Here is a 7,500-nt window from a genome sequence, read left to right as displayed (position 1 = left end):
AATTGTTCCTTATGAGTGTATACTTTTTAGAAATAAAACATGCTAGGATTTAATATTAGCATTCCTGATGTTTTTCTAAAATGTGTAAGGAAAACAACTCCTTAAACTAGATCTACTAACAAAAATTCAAGCTATTATGACACTTTCACCAGTATAGAAGGATAAATAACTAAAATCTGAGATTATCAAGGTATTGTTGGGGGAGCTGGACACTGTAAACAGTGGATAAATGCTAAAGTCCTTGTTATAAATTCCTTCTGATTTTAGGGGGATTTCCAAGATCCAGGCAAGACTTTTTTTTCCAAAGTAGACAGTATTTGCAGTCATTGGACAGATTGCCCAAATCTGCTCTCCCATTGAAACCAGTGAGATACTTTATTCAAGAGTGTGCAAATTGCAATGCTTGCAAATACTTGCAGAGATCAAGAGAGGAAGGGTGAGTTTGTGTAACTGAATATTCTTTATCCCATGTATACTGTAAAATTATTGATATTATTAAAGATGTGAAATGAATACTTTTTTTTTTTTTTTTGGGGGGGAAAAAAAAAAAATTAAAAGTTGGATATTACTTTGCTGTTTTCCAAAAAAATACCAACCCAAACATAGTAACTGGAATAAGTATTCAAATTCAGAACTCTCAGAATGATATTTATGGATCCAGACATAAACCTAATATGTTTTAGAATGCTAACTATGTAAAGCAAAAACTACAGTTAAAATTTAAATGCAGTGCTATTATTTTTTTATTCAAATTTATTTGTATTTTGGGAAGGGGATGTAATTTTCATATTTAAATTCATTAGGTTGTGCTAGTCAAAATTTGACATGCCCTAAAAGTGAAAGGTGGCTCTGAATGCCATGCCATGCCATAGCAGATTAGCTGACTGAATCATGACAGTTTCCCAGTTATGTAAAGTCGTTCCGGTTTATGTGACATAGTCCAGTTTTCACTGGATCTCATAGAATAAATACTGTGGGTATCCTGCCAGACAGAAGAGGACAGGAACTTCTCTCATCCCAAGATCCAGGTGGTATGGACATACTTATATCCATATCATGTTGGTCAAGCACTTGAGCATGTCTGTCTTGGAGAGTATTAGAGTAGTCCAAATTAAAGCCAGAGGCTGAGTTTGAGAAGCAAGTAGTGTGGGCAGCCTTAATCCCTGACCCTCTTTGTATGGCTGTGTGTATGGCCAAGGGGAGCATGAGCATGGCTGCAAGCATAACTTGGCGGTTAGGAAATTCTTTTGGAAGAAAAGGACTGAAGTTCAGTCCCCAGTGTACTGAATATTTTGATGCAGATAGGTAACTGGAGCAGTGGTTTGATTTTAGGACTCCACATGCTTTGGAGAGTACCCAGATAAGCAAGCAGTAGAGTCATGTTCATTTCTACGTTGCTTGACTCTTGGCGGAGGAACTAATCAGGGGAATGGGTTTAACAGGAGGTTAAATCCATGTTTAACTTGGATTTTTTTTTCACAGGTAGAAGGGTCAATGACTAAAATACATTCCTGAATTAGCTATTTGTGACTGAAATTCCTCAGATAGCAGAGGGAAAATAAAATTCTCCTCCATCTCAAGGTAGCTTTATAGATAAGTGGAAAATTTCATCACTGTCACCACTATCCACCTGTGACAAAACCAGAAGTGTTTCCAGCAGGTTGAGGGAGGTGATTCTCCCCCTCTACTCTGCTCTTTTGGGACCCCACCCTGGAATAATGCATCCAGCTCTGGAGTCCACAGCACAGGAAAGGCATGTTAGAGTGGATCCAGAGGAGCGACACAGAAATGATCAGAACTCGCCTCCTGTGAACACTTTTCCTATGAAGAAAGGTTGAGAGTTGGGGTTGTTCAGCCTGGAGAAGAAGAAACTCCAGTGACACCTTGTTGTGGCCTTTTAATACTTAGAGGGAGCTTACAAAATAAACGGAGAGTTTACCAAAAAATCTTTTTACCAAGGGCTGTAGTGACAGGGCAAGCAACAATGGTTTTAAACTGAAAGAGGTTTAGACTGGACATAAGGAAGAAATTTTTTATGATGGGGGTGGGGAGACACTGGAACAGGTTGCTCAGAGAAGTTGTGGATGCCCCCTCCCTGGCAGTGTTCAAGGTCAAGTTGGACGGGGCTTTGAGCAACCTGGTCTAGTGAAAGCTAGCCCTGCTCTTGGCAGAGGGGTTGAACTAGATGATCTTTAAGGTCCCTTCCAACCCAAACGTTCTGTGATTCTATGAACTGCTGTTTAATTGTTTAAAAGAAGATCGTAAGTATGTCTCTGCTAAAGAGTGATCAGGAGTCCCAGAAGTATTTATTCAATGTCCAGGAAAAATTCAGTTGTCCTCCTGTCAAAAGTGTGGTACTGCTGGTGTCAGAAAGGGTGGATTTAGGCTACAAACTTTTCATGCCATTTAAGATCCCTTCTCAATTTGCAGAATTTTCAGTCTAGGCACCTAAATTAAATATGTTATGGACAGACTGCCTAACACAAGGTGGCAATTCCACTTAGGTAGAAGGTAATTATGTTAAGTTTCATGTGAGTTTTGAGTACAGTGTTATTGTAATGCCTAAGTTCCTTCTGAGGGCTTAAGAAACCTTAATTTTTGTACTTGAATAAGTAATAAAAAGCCATAGACAGATCTCAGAATCTAAGCCTGTGTTTCAATGAGTCTACATACTTCCCACTTCAGAGCTAAGATATATCTAGTAAAACTACCTGAATTGAAGGGTTTACAGGAGAAAAAAATGTCTTACTCTTGCTAAACTAGTTACCTATACAAAGCTGATTAAAACCCTTCAAGAGATCTTAATTGGGACCTAAAGTGCACTTCACTGGGACTTAAGTGGTATCCAGTGTTTGTTCAAGACCTCTACCTGAAAGTGAATGTCATCATAGGGAGCAGATCCTTATCATGCTTGCAGCATGGTAAAACTCCTTGGAAACCAAAAAGAATCAGGTTCTATTGTATATAACTATGCTGACTTTTGCTAATTAAATTCCTAATCAATAACTCTTCATCACTGAATCCTGAGTCTAAGGCAGTTTTCTTAAAAGTTCCTTCAGTCAAATGTATGTAAAACAAAGTAAATTACTAATAGATGTAGAATAAGTCAGTATTTCGGAAAAAAGAGGACATGGGATTTTCTTTTATGTCAGTTTAAGGAGTAATATCTCTTGATAATGATTTGACCATACTCAAGGAGTTTAATGACTTGTATCTTTGTTTTCTAAGAATTATGATGTCATTTAGGATCAAAGAAAAATAGAAATCGGATTTTTTTTTTGAAGTTGCTGTTGTGCAATATCAATTCTGTCTTCTAATGATATTCAAGTACATAGTGAAATCTACTACTCTAATAACCCACATATAATATCCTTCCTAAGAACTACGTGACAAAAGGCATTTGTAATTATATTTACTTCTGAAAGATTATGGTTTATAGTTAAACCAAGAGAGGCATCCTGTCATTTTCAGAACCCGTTAAATGTGACAGAATCTATTTTTCTGCCAACTTGTGAAGACCAGGCAGAGAGCAAATTTGCTGTGGTCAGCTAAGTGTAACCACTGAACAGGAAAGTGAATTTAATAATGCATTATTGTTCTTCACTGAAGGTGAACTGTTACAGTGCCTTTGTTATAGCAGACTTTGCCTCTGCTTAGGTTTCCAGATGCCGTGCAGATTACCTGATTAAAATCTCTAATGCATGATAAAATGTTCCATGTACGCTTTTATATTAACATAAATGCATCAGTTTTTGAGGACTGTGACACTAAAGCTAATTGGAAATATTTACTACTCCATTATGTGGTGCATATTACAAATAAGGATTTATTATATGTAGAATAAATGATAAGCAACTGAGAATTCACAAGGTTTATGCTACACGATGGTTTGGCAGGGGGGGGTGGGGTGTGTGTGTTAATATAGTGAACGAGCAAGTCTCAAGAGGTTTATGATGGCACCTCAAACTCCTGAGCTGATGTTGGATGTTGGTCTTCTGTTTTCATTTTTATTTTTATTTCACACAGTAATTTTACTAAAATAGAAAATATTCCTACTGACCAAATGCTGTTGTTTTCTTGGCTGTCTCCTGTCATCATTTCAGCACTTTCAGCACTTCCAGCTTTCTAGCTTTTCTTTAAATTTTGTTCTTTTTTGGTAATCATATCAACTCCCAATTAAAATTTAAAGCATGATAATTTGCTTGTCACCAACAAGCTGAATTCTCTTCCTAAATAAATAGAAGTAAAATCAGCTTGGGTTCATATTATTTAAATTTGTTACCTATGTGTCCAAAAGATATTCTGAAATAATTAAATGTTACAAAAATTATTTTGAGGGAAGAAACACGCATTGTATGTACAGACCTAGGCTCAACGCTCCAGTCGTTCAGTATCAGTATCACCCCTCTGTCAGTATTTTTGTGACCTGTTCAAGTCACGTCTTCATCCGTAGCACCTGCTTCTGTACTGGTGAGAAATTAATTTAACCATTTTCTTAAAATTTGTGAACCTCACATGGAGGGTATTAAGAGTAAAACATAGTTCTATATGAATACAGATACACAGTTAGTGTAAAAGGGACTGTGTTCAGAAGAGGCTGTGTATCGGAATATAGGTGTATGGGAAACAGGTTTGAGCAGAACAGTACAAGAGATATGCCCAAAGCCCACACCTATTGTGCAGTAACTCAGGTGAAGCTGTAATGAATAATGCAAGCAAAATAAGTACCCCCCCCCCCCCTTCTTTTTCTTCTTTAAGAAGAACCACTGAACAAAGTTGTGCATTACTTTCCATTTAGTGCTTTAAAGGACCTACGTATATATACTTAATATACCACAATTTATAGTTACGTTTTATGTTCAGGACAGTAAATGTTGTGGATTCCTGCCTTGGCTCTGGGGATAAGATCGCTACTACTTGCTTTCTGAAATATATCTACATCTCGGAAATTAAGTTGAGAATCAGAACTGATGAGCAGTGTCCTTCATGACTAGAGATCTTGTCTTCTGCAGGGAAAGAGCGAGCTGGATTAGACATTTCAAATAATTGAAAGGACAGACACTATTTAAACTACAGTTATCAACAGCAAACTTTATTGGAAAGAAGGAGGGAGTTTTTTCTTTCACCTTTGTCATATGTGTGAATATCACAATGGGCCAAACAGAGCAGAGACTCAGGAGACTAAAGGGAGGGGGGATTAATAAAAGGAGCAATTGGATTAGAATTGGACTTTGGCAGGGAATGGTGGATGAGAAGCTGATAGATTTTGACTTGTTATTAAATTAGAAAAAGGAAATAGATAATTTCATAGTGGAATCAGCTTTTCTTTCTGTGTAGTCTTTTATCCACTTTTTTTCCAAAGTGTTTATGGAATGAATTTTGTTCCTCATAAAAAAATGTGCAACTTTAAAGGACTTGAAGGAGAAAAGAATTGTCTGATAATTGTTAAACTGGGAGGTCTAATTACCTCCACAGTTAATTAAAACTCTTTAACTGCCCTCTTGGTGTGACAATGATACTTTCTCCTTTCTAAATGAAAGTGTAAAGGTTAAACAAAGCAGCAATCTAGCAAACAGCCTACTAGAATTTGTAATCTGACCCTGAGATCTACTGTTTACTTTGCAGAAATTACAGTGCTGGAGTGTAAAACAGGTGCAGAGCACTTGATACTGTTGCCCACTGTTATACAAATGACTTGCTTTTACTAGGCACATAGAATTTCCTGCATTTCCTAAAAAAAACCTCCAGAAAACCTAGATTAACAAAGTGGAAAAACTCAGTCTGTGTCTTGGCTGTGACCTTGGCAGTGAGACAAAAGGAGATTGGCAATGTAAAATATTTGTTGTATGTAGGAGAAAAGACTCACCACTGGGGCCCCCACAGATATAGCTAAAATGCCTTAAACAATTGTTAAAGTTATCTAGTAATAGAGACATTGCAGCACTTGGGAACCTAGGACAAATAGATGTTTATTTTTCCAAAGCTACATTATACTATTTTAACACCTTTTTTTTTTTTTTTTTTAAAAAAAAAAAAAAAAAAAAAAAAAGTAAAACCCCACAGTATTATGGGTCATTTTGCAAATAACATGGGACAATTATTTTCCCACAATTTTTTTCAGTGAGCATATTTCTCACCAGTTCAACATTCCGAAAATTACTACTAGAAATAAGGGGTATAGGATCTCTCTGAGCACAGAAAAGTTTTGAATGCACTGCAGGAGATTACAGTATATGCCTTGTGATAGAAAGGTATATATTATTGATCTTCTTAATAGGCGATAACTATGGAAGTCAGCATGTGTGAAATCTATTCTATCACGTCTTGGGTCAGTTTAAGGACATATCTATTAATTTAGAAATTCAGCTGGCCAATGTAGTTATACTTTTTTTTTTTTTTTTCTCAACAAACAAGACTCACATTTCCTGCAACCAGTGATTTAAATCAAGATCTAAGATTTAATACTGTTCAAATGGAGGAATTTAAATAAACAAACCTGTATAGCAAAGATTTGTTTAAAGAGGTTTATCTTAGATTCTCGTTAAAACCAGCCTCCCACATATCTCTTCTATGTGAAGAATTTTTTGGAAAGTATCCTGTAAGCTTCGGCTACCCTCTCCAAATATTGAATATTGAGTGTGCAGAAGTGTTTTCTCCTGTGTGTCCAGAGTGTCTGCCTTCTGGTTTTCCTGACAGGAGGATCTGGCACCTTTTTCATCTGTGATTATATTAAAAAAAAAAAAAAAAAAACAAAAGAAGTCTTTCCTGTTGTTCCATTAGACACTGTTATACTTTAAACTTTGTAACTTTTGAGGTGGAAGACTCAAGATAATATATTAATTATTTACTCTCAAAAACAATGACTGGAGATTATTCTTTTGCTTAAAGTCAGTATAAGTTTTGAACAACAATTGATTTTGAACTTCTTTGTAAACTGAGAAATTATATTCTTCTTTATCTAATGGACATAAAAATTAAAAAAATATTTTCCAAGTGGCCTATAAAAACTGTACATCCCGTCACCAGTGGAAAACTGTAATCTATAATAAAACACAGCTGTATAACTGAGATTACCATTCTTTTTACTTTCACTGCTACTTCATTTTTCCCTTTCTGCATCAGTTGCCAACAGCCATCCATGAGTCTGCATAAACAATCCAAACAGGAATTATGGTACAAGCCTTTGTTAGACCATCATCCCAACAGTTTGCATGATAGACTCTAGTATCGCTGTCCTTGCTTCTAGGAGCTGAATTATGTGTCAGTGCTTCTGTGCACTGATTAAAACACAGTAAATAAGTAAGTACAACTTGATCCCTTGTATTTAAACCTTATAAATAGGTATGATAAAGAATGGAATTAATATCTGAAACCCAAAAGTATACTGAACAGTATTTAATTGCAGATATGTACAGAAATAAAAGAACTTTTTGGTTTTCTCCTATACATTTCCAGAGTGATTATAGCATTACAGAATTCTGCTACAACTTCTTAATTTTG

At 36.0% G+C, this 7,500-nt stretch overlaps 1 protein-coding gene across 6 annotated transcripts in view; it reads left to right on the top strand.

Moving 5' to 3' along the window:
• DACH1 (dachshund family transcription factor 1) overlaps positions 1–7,500 on the top strand; it is a 271,940-nt gene that overhangs the window by 180,603 nt on the left and 83,837 nt on the right. The gene's annotated exons all lie outside the window — the stretch shown is intronic.

The sequence above is a fragment of the Athene cunicularia genome, assembly GCF_003259725.1.
Source record: "Athene cunicularia isolate RWA chromosome 1 unlocalized genomic scaffold, athCun1 chr1_part1, whole genome shotgun sequence".
Lineage (NCBI taxonomy): Eukaryota > Metazoa > Chordata > Aves > Strigiformes > Strigidae > Athene > Athene cunicularia.
Note: the sequence above shows the minus strand (reverse complement) of the source record. Positions and strands in the feature narration are given on the sequence as shown.